This window comes from Lissotriton helveticus, chromosome 12 (genome assembly GCF_964261635.1).
Source record: "Lissotriton helveticus chromosome 12, aLisHel1.1, whole genome shotgun sequence".
NCBI classification, from domain to species: Eukaryota; Metazoa; Chordata; class Amphibia; order Caudata; family Salamandridae; genus Lissotriton; species Lissotriton helveticus.
In genome coordinates, this window is record NC_136073.1 from 484426200 (window position 1) to 484438587 (window position 12388).

The following is a 12388-nucleotide window of genomic DNA, read 5'->3' on the forward strand; positions in this document are numbered from 1 at the left end:
TTCAAACATGCACTCCCAACATTACAAAAAAAACTAACCATGTGCATCTCAGGTGGCGGGAAGGAAGTTTTGGTGGTTCCTGGATGATTGGAACTGCTGCCTTCTTTCACTGGCTGATGTTTAGCCAATGAGGGGAGGTGGCAATCCCTTACACGTCAAAAAGTGGTATGGGTCAGTGAGACGACTGACCCCACCCCACTCTATGAAAAGGGTCACTGATAGACTGATGGCCCTTATACTGCAGGGCTTAAAACAGAAGCACACAGGTTAAAGTCTATTAGTGAGGCTCACAGAAGACTTTGTCAGGCTGAGGAGGCCTTAGTCTCATATATCGAATCAAGCTCCAATAACAGCAAAGAAATATTCAGCATCATCAAAAATTCTCCAACCCCTCAGCTGTAACAAACAACATTACCCTCTCACAGGAATTTTGCAACAACCTTGCAAACTTCTTCCATGACAAGATAGTTAACATCTACAGAAACTTCAAACCCCAGCCCAACACCACAACTTCTCCAAGCAACACAACAACTCTGCTACCACCACAGACATCCGACTAACCAAATGGAGCCAACTCACCCCACAGGACACCGCCTCCATCATGAACTTGTTCTACTCAGGGAAACCATCCAACCCATGCCCTCAAAACATCTTCAACCTAGGCAAAGCCAGAATCAGCCACGTACTCACCACCTTGTTCAACACCTCAATTGCCATGACCACATTCCCTGAGGGCTGGAAACATGCAGAAGTCAACGCCGTACTAAGGAATCCATTGGCAGACCAAAGGAAAATGAACAACTACCAATCTCCCTGCTCTCGGCCAAAGAATTAGAAAAAGCCATCAACCAACAACACTCCTCACATCTGGAATGGAACCTCCTACTCGACTCCTCCTAACCCGGATTCTGCAGCAACCACAGCACTGAGACAGGCATCATCACCGCTACTGACGACATCAAAGCCCTTATTAACCAATCCTCCTAGACCCCTCAGCAGCCTTTGATGCAGTCTCCCACTACACATTCATCATAAGGCTGAACAACATAGGCATCCAAAGAGCTGCTCTCAGATGGATCGCTTCTTTCCTCACCGGGAGAATGCAAATACCCTGTCGTCCTCCCTTCACCCCCAAAAGCAAGACAATCATCTGTGGAGTACCCGAAGGATCCTCGCTCAGCCCCACCCTCTTCAACACTTATATGACACCTCTGATCAGCATCGCCAAAACCCACAGACTCAACATCATAACCTATGCCAATGACACACAACTCATTCTTTCTCTCTCCGAAGACACCACCAACTCAAGACCAACTTCCACAAGTAGATGGCAGATGTCATCAACTAGATGAAGAACAACTATCTGTAGCATATCACGGACAAGACAAAGGTACTGATTTTTGGAAACAAAAGCTTCCTATGGGACACATCCTTGTGGCTCTCAGAACTCAGACCTACTCCTACCCCCACTGACCATGCTAGGAACCTAGGCATCATTCTTGACAACAAGCTAAACGTGACAACACAGGTTAACTCTGTCTCCTCGTCTTGGTTCTTCATTCTCAACATGCTCTGTAAGATATTTCAATGGCTACCTCAAAGCTCAAGACCCACCATCACCCAGGTCCTCATCTCCAACTGACTGCACTATGGCAATGCTCTCTTCACAAGGATTGTGGCTCACCTCCTCTGATTACTTCAGAGCATACAGACTGCCGCAGCCATTCTTGATCTCCCTAGACAAACCCACATCACTCCCTACCTCAGAGAACTCCACAGGCACCCTGTAGAGAAAAGATGACAGTTTAAGCTCCTGACCAATGGATCCAAGGCCCTGCATAACTGCAGACCCACCTATTTCAACCAACCCCTGAACCTCCATCAGCCCACTCGACACCTCCTCTCTGCATCCTTTCTCTAACCCTCAACCCTCACATTTGACATAGCAGATGAAGAGGGTGGTCCTTCTCCTACTTAGCAGCAAAGACATGGAATGAGCTACCCTTTATCTATGGACTCCCTATCTCTTTCAGAGTTCCGAAAGTCCCTGAAGACCTGGCTTTTCAACTATTCAACTGGACCAGTGCCTGGATACCCTCATGGATGACAAGAAGAGCTCCACAAATCTACTGATTGATTGATTAAGAAGGTCATTCCCACTGGGCTGTGGAATCTTTAGCCCAGCAAATTTCTGTTCCGACAGTCAGGCTCATGCACATTTAGTATATGTACAGCACCTAACTACCTGACACGAACATGAAGAGTGTCTATCAGTCTGTCAGACTGACCTTTGATCAGCCTGACAGACACTCCTCCTGCATCAGAAAAAGGTGGAGGCTTAATGACAGTCTGCTGCTGGGCAAAAATAATATAATCAAACTTGAGATGCACTAGAGAAAATATTTGTGATTCAGCAGTGCCTGTGAGAACTATCATCATCATCACCATCATCATTTACTTTATTTCGGAATCTAAACGATCCTTAAAAGAATACTTCAAATGAAAATTGAAATAAAAAATCAATATACAATAGCAGCAAACATAAAAATGTAAGTCAAATGCGAAAGCATGAGAACATATCCAATTTGTCGTAGAGATCAAAACAAATGCAAGAGCATGAAAACAATAGATTCAGCACAAAAAAATCAGTCACCCAACCTAGATCTAATTAAAATAATAATAAGGCCCTATTCCAATTGATACAGAAGTAAATTAAGTTTCTTCCATCCTTTGTTTAATCCCAATGGCCTCCTTCAAAATACCCACAATCGAAAAACATAACAAAAATAATTATTTATTCAACTTATAAAGCGCACTGTTGCCTTGCAGGCATCCTGGCGCTAGTAGCTCAAGAGGGGTGGAAGGGAATGTCAGGTCAGGCCGGCCAACTTTTACTTGGGAAACAGCCAGGTTTTGACATTTTTCCTAAAAGGAAGAAGCTCCTTGATTTGCCTAATCTCCCATGGGAGCCTATTCCATAGTTTGGCTGCAGCCACTCCAAAAGACCTACCCCCTGACCTAGCCTTCCTGAACCTTGGCACTCTCACCAGTCTTGCCGATGAGGAGCGCAGCAATCTAGTTGGAGTATACCAATAAAATTTAGATTGCATTGATAAGGGTCCTATCCCATGAAGAGCCTTAAAGACGAGACAGAGGGACTTAAATTGCACTCTCTGTCTCAAAGGAGCCAGTGGAGTTCTGCCAGAGCTGCAGATGTGGACGCTTTCCTGGGCAGCCCCAAAACCAGCTTAGCTGCAGCTGATTGAATTTGTTGGAGCCTATCCAACAAGAAGCAGGGAGACTCAAGCAAAAGGGCTTTGCAATAGTCCGGCCTGCTAAGGATCGTACATCTTGCCACTTGGGCACGCGCCTGAGATGGTAATAGTGGCAAGATCTTTCGCAAGGACCGCATAATTGCAAAGCAACAAGAAGTCGTTTTTGCAACCTGGTTCTCCATGCTAAGCTTGTTGTCAAGCATAATGCCTAAGTTACGGACTGATTCCACTGGCTGAACTTTAATCGATGTTTCAGGAGGCCAGAAATTCCCAGGAAAAGAAAGGGGAGTCTTATTCCCTGCACAAAAATGCACCTCAGTCTTTCCAGCATTGAATTGAAGGGAGTTGTTCTGTAACCAGCAAGCCGTGTCCCGCAAACACTTGTGAAACACCTCCACCGGCGTAGAGTCCTCTCCCTCAAAGGAAAGGATCCGCTGCGTATCATCCGCATAATTTATGATATTAATGTTGTAAGATTTTATAAGCGTGATCAGAGGTTTTAAATATAAGTTAAATAAGATGGGATTAATTGCCGAACCCTGTGGCACCCCGTGCGGCACCGGGGAAAATGCAGACTGAAAGGGAGGGAGGGACACCGCCTGCTGTCTATCCTGCAAAAACGACCGAAACCAACGCAAGGCACAACCTCTCACTCCAGCATTACTCAATCTTCTCAGCAAGATCTCATGGTTAACCGTGTCAAAGGCGGCAAACATATCAAACAGGATCAACGCTGCTACCTGTCCCCTGTTTGCTCGCCTTTGAAGCTCATCAATTGCGGTCACCAGGGCCGTCTCGGTCCCATGAGCCGGCCGAAAGCCAAATTGAACTTCCTCCAATAAGTGATGTTGTTCCAGATGTTTCGAGAGAGTTATACTAACCATGCGTTCGACAAGTTTAGCAGGAAAAGGCAGCAGGGAAATAGGTCTATAGTTTTTAGAGCATTCAGGATCTAAGGAAGACTTCTTCAGCAGAGGAGATATCAAAGCTTGATTCCAGCATTATGGAACAGTACCGCTAGCTAGCGATTGATTACAGATCAGGCGAAGGGTAGGGAACAATTCATCCTCATACTCCTTCCAGATCTTGTGTGGTACAGGGTCCAAGGGAGACCCAGAGGAAATACCCCGTGCCAGCCTGCTGAAGGCATCCTCCGTTAGAGTCAAAAACTCTGATAGTTGATCTGCTAACGGCCAGTCAGGACAGTTAACCAAGTCCTCCGAGACCCTATGCCCAATGATTGTGTGGGATGCTGTGTTTGTTCTAAGGACCAAGTACTCTAAGTCCCACAAGCATGTTGCAGCAGGCAAACCGCTGGGAAGGGCTGAGGCAGAGTGATGCTGTTTCAGTGCTCATAGTATGTTACTACATCCCGTGACGTGGGACGCTGTGTTTGTACTGGGGGTTATTGAATCTAAAGCCCACAAGCCCATTGCACTATGCAATGAGCTGGGAGAGACTGGGGATGGAGTGAAACCGCTCCAGTGCTATAGACCATCACTATATCACACACCACAGGACATTCACTGGACATGCCTGCCCGTGGCCCAGATGAAGACCGGGTCAAGAGTGGGCCATATGCACCCGAATGAGCCCAGACTGGGCCTTCCTTTACACTTTAAGGTAAAGGTATTAATATGCTCTTTCATGCTCAAGTGATTGTTAGTGTGATCCCCAAGGATTTAACGGAATTAGCGACAGACAGTTTGCTGTTTAGTGCAGTGATGTTGTCGAGCCAGTTTTCAATTGGAAATAATTTGTCCTCAGGTTTTTTAAGGAGAAGTTCTGTTTTGTAGGTGTTGAGTGTGAGATGATTGCTGGATGTGCAATCCTACCCTTTCCCTATCACACAACACAGCACAGTAAGGTGGCTTGCTGTGTTTTACTGTGCTGTGTGATTTCTTGATAAATGTGCCCCTTACTTCCCACTGAACAAGACAGAACAACTCCCAAGAGTATATTAGGACAAGTCTTAAAAAGTAGCCGGGTGTTGTAATTCAGATAACAAAAGGTAATTGTAAGAATCCATGCACTCCATGTAAGTAGTATTCAAAAGAGAAAACAAAATAAAACACATCAGGCTGGGAAGACAAGGCAGCATATGAGGGGAGGGGGGGAAGGCAGAGAAAGAAAGAGATGCGGGATAGGGATTACTGTTGCGTCCTAAATATATGCACAGAATCAGTCTGCTGTACACAATAGAACATTTATTCGCATTTCAAACAACAACAAAAATCAGTGCTCAACAGCAGCTTGAGCTTAATGGAGAAGCGATGATGTGACACCTGCCAATTAGAAGCATGCTAGGGTAGGGAATCTAATCTACTTTTAGGCCCATCAATGGGTTATCTTAGCCAGCACACTTATGGACAGATGTTAGGAAAGATATAAGGAAATGGAAAAGGAAATCAATTGGATAAGGGAGAAAGCACTTGTCAAAAATTGAAATTAGAAAATAATGCATAAAGCAGTGTAAGGGAGCATGTGCTAAGTGACTCTAAACTTGCCATAAGAAAACATCATAACACAATGTCACTGTGTTTGATCACCAAGTCATACAAGCCAAACATTTAAAGGAAAATCTATCAGGAGGGCCTGATTCACAAAGGTAATTTACACTTTTGACTACAATTAAACTTTGAAGTAAGTTTACTACATTCCTTATTCACAAACATCAAGTGTAAACTTTCTACAAAAGTGGAAGTTACATGTCACCACCCCCAGATTGATGCAATTGGCTTACTCTTGTGTGATTCAGTGTTGACACTCACTAAACCCCTCACTAGCCCTCCTGAAACCCTTCTTAATCTTCACTAATCCCGCCCAGGGTCGTACTGGGGCAAGAAATCGGCCGGAGCATCTAAATAAATATGGCCCCATTAGCTAACCAAATAGCTAAAGAGGTGGCCCACATTTGCAAATTGGTACAAAAGGGGGTGGTGATGGACGGAGCATCTGAACCAATCAAACACTCACACCCAGTCAACAGATCTGGGTTTAATTCATCACCATTCTTTAGCCCACTCTGCCACCCCAGTTCAGACATGGCCATATGCAAATCAGTCTGACCCTGTGCCTCATGGGAACAGTCCAGCCCGAACTGCCAAACCATGCCTTCCCTGGACCGGAAACAAGCTTCCGAAGACCGGTTTCTGGCATTTCAGCCGTCTTCAGCCCGGCTTGCTTGAATCCAGTGGCAAAGTGAGCAAGGGACTCACGTCTGAGCATACCCTGCCAACTTATGGTGAACAAAGTGGTACAAAACGGGGTGGTGACCACCCCCTTTTGTACCACATTTGCAAATCAGTCGATTTAAAACTGCTAAAGACACGTATTGTGCAAGGTATATGAGACTGCTTGAATTTGTGTTTGCTGCAGGCAATGATTGTGGTAATATCAGGGATATCTACAATAAAAGCCACCCCTCCTTGCATAAAAAAGGCCCACAAACTGCTGAAAAATGGCCCACACGTTGATCTATGAGATCAGCCTATCAGGCATTGCCTGATTGCCCTATAGGCCAGTACGACTCTGATCCCATTACCTTTTGTAATAATTCTGCTCCTTTCCCACTCACTCCCTCCAGTCAAATGCACATTGATTACTAAAACATATACTTAAGTGTGAGGAGACGCCGCAGTCGGGCAGCTAACTCAGCAGCAATAAGTGGTAAAGGAGAGGTTTAAAACTCCGCAAGCTGTATGTGCAATGCAATTTGTAGTATGTTTTGTAGTACTAAAAACAGACTACAAAGTGCAGCTTGAGAATCACACCCAGAATCTCTAATAAACAATAAATACATTAAAGATATTCCCTTACAACCATTGGGCATATTAACAGGGTGCAGGGCTCCAACTACAGAATCAAACATAAGCATTACCTGTCACAAGTGGAAGTGGAATATCTGTTTGCCTATATCTGGGAGAATCTATAGCATGATGAAGGAATCCTTCTTATCCTCAAACTGCTGTAGCTGATCAATGCGTTTTTATTACTCTCTCACGTGAGGCTACAGTCATCATTTCTTTTTTTTTAATTCAAATAATTTTTATTGAGTCAAATACAGTCATCATTTCTATCTGCAATGCTTCAAATGTCAGTGATTTGGGAAAAGATAGAACACATTTTTGCAACAGCCAATGAGGTGGCCAGCTATCTTCTTTTACAAGTACACAACTCTTGAATTTCTGACATGCCATGTAGGAGAGCTAAGGAGGCCATGGACACAGTGTTCAAGACACAGTAGTTCTTTAGGAATTCCCTTATTCTGTTTCATTATCCACTAAGCGATGTAGTACACATAATGTGTATAATGTCACAATCTGGTAGCTGGCATCTCCAGCTTAAGGAGTGTGGACTCAGACCAATGTTGTGCAGGTACCGAAGTGAGCAATGCCAGTTCTGGAGTACTTTAATTGGTTTAGGGTGGGCCTCTCTTAGGTGTCAATCATGCAGTGGCATTACTTCTGACCTCTGACCAATCCTCCTCATACAATCAGATCTGTAGCCTCTCCTACCACACAATTCACAGCGCTGCTGTCATTCACAGATTACGGAACCATAAAGAGCAGGACTCACCTACTATACTGTCCCACGGTTTTCAGGTAAAATCGAGTTGTAAAATTCTGCATGTTAAGAGCGCAAGGGAGTATTTGCCTTTTCAGACAGTGTAAAAATTAAAAGTACTTCCATCATTGATCATCTGACATTTGGCATTCTTCATCAGAGATTCACATATGTTGATGTGTCTGCCTTTCAGCAGTTGACCAATTGAGCCCCTTTTGACTTTCAGCTAGGCCATTAAAATGTATAGTCTCATGTAAGGAGACATGAGCTGTACCACAGAAGAGCATTCAGATATTTCCAGGGATTAAATTCCAGATTTTTTTTTTATAGAGAGTGCCAAATTAGAAACATCAGATAATACTTGTGTTGTCTGTATAGTCTCCTGCAGGGGATTATTTTTCCCGTACAGGACTCCTAAACTAGGGGCATAAGGTTATGACTTTGCAACTGTTTCTTTTAAAAAAACACTCATTCTGGCGACTCAGCATTGAGATATTAGAGATAGACTGCTGAAACTGGGAGCCACAACCATTTTGACAGAGTGCAACCTTCCCCCTGAGGAGAGCTACAGTGGATTCAATTTGGCACACTGCTGAGCTCTTGGCTCTGATGGCAGGTAGTTTATCATGTATGACAAAAGCCAATCATGTATTGAGTAGTATCCGCAGATATTTCATATTTTCTGTGATACATGTGGATGGATAGTGTTGTGAAAACTTAAATCCTGCCTCTATAACATTCAAATATTCCTATGTAGTTCAGTGTTGAAAATCAGGTTTATAAATATGGATGTGATTTTAGAGTAGTTTGAAGCTTCCTGTTCCATTAAATATGCTTGCTAATTTTCATGGCTCAGGTAGGCCCAGAAGACAGAAGTCTTGTGGTTGTGCATGTCGGCATTTCGTAGAAGTGCAACCTTACTTGCGATCCTGGCAAGTGGAAGCATGATGTTAGAGGAGTAATGAGTTTAATACAGTACGTAAGAAGTATATCTTCTCTTCAAGGATGTCCAGTGCTTTATCATGGACAAGATATCCCCACCTGCTCATCAAATATGTTTTTCACTGAGAATAACATATTTCTGTCATCTGATTAAGCTCAATTGACTTGTACTGAGAGAAAGCATATAGATACTAGTCAAATATTCTATATATTTAAGTTCTGTGTTCCAACTGACTTTTGTAGCAAGAGCCAGTTCAGTTGAAATGACAATTGTCTTTGATCTTTTGCAGCACTGCTTGCTATTTTGCATTAAATGAAAGCTCATCTTTAGGCTTTCTGGAGTGTTGTGTTTTATTTTTAGCACTGTGTAATTAACCTCTCAGTGGTATGTTTAAACATCAGTCGGGCTTTGTGTTTGGAACTAATAATTTATCATCCTGAGAAGAAGGAGAACTCACCCATCAGAGGCATCAAGGGACAACCATCCTTGAAATAACTTGAAAGAGTTAGCAAAGTGTCATTTGCATACAATAAGAGAGGGCTTTCACCTGCTTCTGTCTATAGATCCAGGATTTGCTAGGAAGGTCTGAAGGCTGCTCTTAGAGGCTCTTTAACCATGATGAATAAGAAAGGTGATACTGGGCAGTCCTGGTCTGTGCCCTGTGAATTTGAAATGTTGCTGACAAAAAGCCACAACAATTTACACTGACCTGTGATCAATGTATTTATTATTTGTTACAAAGTTCAGGCCTATGCCTGCACATTAGTGGGTCCTAACTGTGGAGCCCCAGTAAGCTCTTTTGAAGGCCTTCTCAGTTTCCAAAGAAAGCACTGTTATATTATATTGGTAATTTAATGTTTGCCACAGAAGCCCATAAACTGCAAAGGTATTATTCCTAGACGACCTGCCTAGGACAAAGCCTATTTTTAAGTGATTTGTGAGTGTAGAAATCACCATCTTGAATCAATACACCAGCGCCTTTTTCTAGGAACTTAACATGTCAGTTAATTAGTGATATGGGTGGGTAGCTGGAGAGAGCATCTGATCCTGGCCGTGTTTTGGAAGTAGTGTAATAGTGGTCTTCTTGAATATTGGTCAAGATGACCCTATGTCTAAAGCTTCCTTGAAAACCACACTTAACAAGACAGCCTTTGTTGACACTGCCCTATCAAGGTTTAATGAGTGCCAGGTGAGAGCGACAGTGAGGCTTGATGATCAACAAATGTTTGTTGGATAATTATAAGCCAGATTCTGAAGTGTATAGACCAATGAAAAAGATGCAAATTCTTCAGTAATTTCCATAGGGCATGTAACCAGTTTTGTCTCTTAAATGCAGAGTGCAGGTATTGCAGTTGCGGTTTCTTGCTGTTTTAGTTATATATCTACGAGTCTTGCCACCTTCTCACCCTGTTCATAACTTCTCCACTTAAATTTGGACAGAGCATATTCATCGTTGAGTGTGAAAAGTGAGTTCAAGTATAGAGCCTGATTTCACGAATTATGGTCTTTGCTTTGCCGGTCAGTGTGACAGAGGGCATTATATTTACTACCCTGATGGACAGAAGACTGCTATATTTAGACATCACTGCAACCCTGCAGTGACCTCTCTACCATGGTGGAGCCACCATAATGACAGTTCCTCAGAAGGTATGCAATGATTGGTGGACAGTTACTGTCTGTTTTGACAGCCTCCCACCAAACCATTTGCTTTTGAAAACCAAACTCCCAAAGTAGGACTTTGTTTTTAGTAAACAAATAACTAATTGACCTACACCTTTCACTGTTAATGGGGGTCATTGACGGTGACAGGCAGAATAAAAAATACATTTGACCGCTAGTTATGTGGAAGAGGTGTGGCGCCGCGGCTAGGGCGACTGACGCTGGAATCTGAGGATCACGGTTCGATCCCCGGCTCCGGCGGCAGGTTAGCCCAGCACCATGTGACTCTGGGCAATAGCTTGCTTAATCTTCCCGTCGGCCCCCAGCGCCTAGAGACCCTTACGGGTGATTGTGCGCTTTACAAATGTGGATTTACTTTACTTTAGTTCCAATTAGGGTGGGTGTTGTCATGCCCTTAATACAATGGCCACTATTCATTTGACAGAACAGTTAGGGGCAGTTGGAAGGAAAGCTAACAATCTGCCGATTAGAAATAGGGTGGGTGGGTTTGGCAGATAGGGGACCCTGTCACTTTTGTGATGGACTACCAACACGATATCATCATATTCCTATTCGCTGAAATCCATGTGCCTGGTCAGCCAATAGCAAACCTTGTTTTTGAGCTGCGCATATGGTCCTATACAAGGACCCTAGAACACCAGAACAACGGTTAAGATAGCAACAAAAGGGCAACATGCAGGGGGTAGGCTCAGGCGGGCTTAGGAATGAGAAGAGGAAGACCCTGAAGCACATTGGTCCAGATAAGTGCCCCTCCTTTAGATCTTAGCTGATGATCCACATATTCCTTGGGACCTTGCATTTGCTAATGGAATGTGATTTAAAACTACCCCCACGCTTAGATTGACACTTCCTTTTTGCACAGGAATCAATTTCACAAAGTTGCTTAGTATCCAAATTAGCATTGCCTGCTAAAGCAGACATGGTGTCCTAGTCAACCAATAAACTCAAAGTGCTAACTGGTTGACCCACTGAGCTAGCAAGAGCTGTAGACGATGGACTCAGTGGTTGACCCACCAAGAAATTCAGAGGGAAGCCAGAGGCAACACCAAGGTCCCTAGACAAACATACAATTTCCTAATATTATTGTTTCATATTTTTGTGTTTATTTTTCTAATATTTTGGTTTATGATATTTTTTATATTTTTGTTTAGGTGGTGTTTCATTTGCTGTTTTGTCTTGTTGGTATATTTACCTTTCCATATTTTTGTGGTCAATATTGTAGGTTTTGTTATATGTTTTACCTTTAATCATAATGTGCTAAATATTATTTCTTTCTTCTGTTCAGTGAATAGAAAGTTGATATTACTGTTTCCGATAATTTTACAATTATATTTTTGTATCCCAATAATTTTTTGGTTGATATTCTTGTCATAGAAGAGACTAGAGAAGTCAAGGAAATTAAAGATAGGCTTTTTTATACGGCTTGACGGGTCCCATGTGCATTATTTTATATATTGCTAGGAATCACACCTATCCACCAAGGAGGATCTCATTAGTTCAGTTTAGGGGTTACAGTTTCTATACTTATGGCTAAGGAAACACAGACATATTTCTGCAAGACAGATTACTTGAAAGTGGCAAATAGTCTTTACACATGAAGCTTTGCTGGAGTAAGTGATCTTCTAAACCAGAACATAAATATTGTTTTTTTATACTGCAATAAAGATAACTGTTGCACTCTCTAAACTATATATTCTCCAAGAGGAACTGGTTCATCTACACACATAGAAGCAATTGTATAGTCATATCTCACCAGTGGCTTTGTGTGTTAAAACAACTCAAGTAAAGGGCAACAATCTGTTTCCTTTATTTAAAATCAGAGCATCCTGTAGGTGTAGAATTGAATGCCTCTCTGTAGAGAAGAGTGCCAAGGATTTTATTTTACTTTCTAGCAAAAACCTTATTTTGCCTCTGGAGTTCTACC